Here is a 2,210-nt window from a genome sequence, read left to right on the forward strand (position 1 = left end):
TCTTCTCCTGTGTGTATGTGCGTATGCAAGGCTGTTCTGGTTTCAACTGGGAGCTAACCTCTCCCCATGTCTTCAACATGAGAAAAAGCTGTAAGGAAAGCAGTCAGCAATCATACTCAACTCTCAAAACACAAATGTATTCCGTTTGAAAACTTCTAACTATAGTACATTAGGAAGTCATAATAAGAATTCAGAATATTTTAGTAAATGAGTTCTTATGAACGTTAAGAGGATTCTCATATTTCATAGTGAATACCTGAAAAAGAGCCAAAACCGACAGCTGGAGAGTCTGTCCAGGGCATTGCAGGTGAGCTGCTGGGTGGGTGTCTCCTGCAGGTGTTCTCCTAGTGAAAAAAGAAGAGAGAAATAGTAATTAACAATTATCTTTACTTGTTAACTCACACACACACACACACATGCACACAACACCTTCAAAACCGCATTTTGTTAGTTTCTGTAGAAACAAATGTAGAAAAACTGAACATTGAAAAGTTTAAAATTCCTGAAATTTTTTTTATTCCTGGTACCACTACCACAGTTTACAGGGCAATATACCTGATGTAATGAGAAGACAAAGACAAAGCTACAACAGGTAAAAGACCTCAGGAACATACACCTTATTGATACTACATTGCACTAAACCGTGGCTATGACAGTCCTGAACAAGAAGGGTTTCCTGTTTAAGCTGCAGAGACTTTTCTGGCTACGGGTCATCGTTTCTTTTGAGGCAGATTTTTACAGTTCCTCTAATGCATTTGAGACAACTGTCTCAAATTAATTAACCTGCAGCTTTCCTGACATCTTGTTCTCTGCCCTGCTTAGAACTGTAGCCATTTCTGTTTTATTTTAAAACTTTCTGCTACCATATCCACCATGTCCACCTGCAGATCCATAGCCACCACCATAGGGACTGCCTGAGCTTCTTCCACCAAAACTACCCCGCTTCATGGGTCCATAATTTGATTGTTGCTGTCCACTATAATTTCCAAAGACCTTATAGTTCCTACCACCACCATAGTTACCTCCACCAAAATTTCCTCCTTCATTGTAACTATCGTATCCTTCTCCTCCACCAACACACCATATCCACCACCTTGGTTTGCATGTCCCTGTCCACCACCTCCATATCCTCCTCTACTACTGTAACCAGGACTACCACCATAGCTGCCACCATCACCACCTCTGTAACTACCTCTGTTACCACCACCTCCACCACGATAGCCGCCTCTTCCACCAAAGTTTCCACCATGACCAAAGTTTCCTCCACCACCTCCAAAGTTTCCTCCACGACTCATAAAATTGCCAGATCCAGCAGCCTGCAGGGCCTTTTCCACTTCATGATTATGCCTATTAAAAGTGTGGTATTTCTGAACAACAATTTTGTCAACTGTCATGATCATTAAAGATTTCAAAACCAAATCCCCTCTTTTCCTCATTCTGCCTGTGTTTCCATAACTTCTATGGTTATCTTGCCATATTTTTCAGACTAGTCTCTCAGATTATATTCTTCTGTATCTTCTTTAATACCACCAACAAAATTTTTCTCCACCATTCAATGGGCACTAGGCTTTACAGAATCCTCTCTAGAAGTAGCTCTGTTTGGTTCCACCACACACCTATCAACCTTGTGAGGCTGAGCACACAATGCAGCATCCACCTCTTCAACACAAGAATAAGTCACTAAACCAAACCAAAGCTCCTGGAACATTTTGTTTGGGAATCTCTCATTACCACATAGTCTGTAAGGGTGCCCCATTTCTCAAAATGTTTTCTTAAGCTATTGTCTGTGACTTCAAAGTTCAGGCTACCAAAGACCAGCTTCCTCAGCTCTCCTGGTTCCTTTGGATAATGGCCCTCCATTCTGAAACTGGACTTGCCTCTTTCAACTAAAGTTCAATATGATTACATATCCTTAAATACCTCATTTACTCCAAATTAAAGTTTCAAAACTAGGACAGGTAATGATAAAGGTGAAAACTAATAAATTCCTGGTCACTGCAACATTTCAAGGATACACCTTACAAAAATGGTGAGTTATATTTAACTTGAATTCCTAGACATTTCCACGGTTTAAAAAAGAAGAAGAAGAGAGAGAGGATGCTAAGGTTTTCTTCTTCCTTTATTTTTTCAGTCATCCTAGTATCTAATTAAGTCTTCATAATAACCTGCTAAACTAAGTAGCAAGCAACGCAATTTTTAGGATATTTTGT

The 2,210-nt window shown here is 39.9% G+C and overlaps 1 pseudogene; it reads right to left on the reverse strand.

The window, feature by feature from the left end:
• Positions 1–846: 846 nt before the first annotated feature.
• LOC116080594 lies at positions 847–1,860 on the reverse strand (annotated as a pseudogene).
• Positions 1,861–2,210: the final 350 nt, after the last annotated feature.

This window comes from Mastomys coucha, unplaced genomic scaffold (assembly GCF_008632895.1).
Source record: "Mastomys coucha isolate ucsf_1 unplaced genomic scaffold, UCSF_Mcou_1 pScaffold6, whole genome shotgun sequence".
In the NCBI taxonomy this organism is placed as follows: Eukaryota; Metazoa; Chordata; class Mammalia; order Rodentia; family Muridae; genus Mastomys; species Mastomys coucha.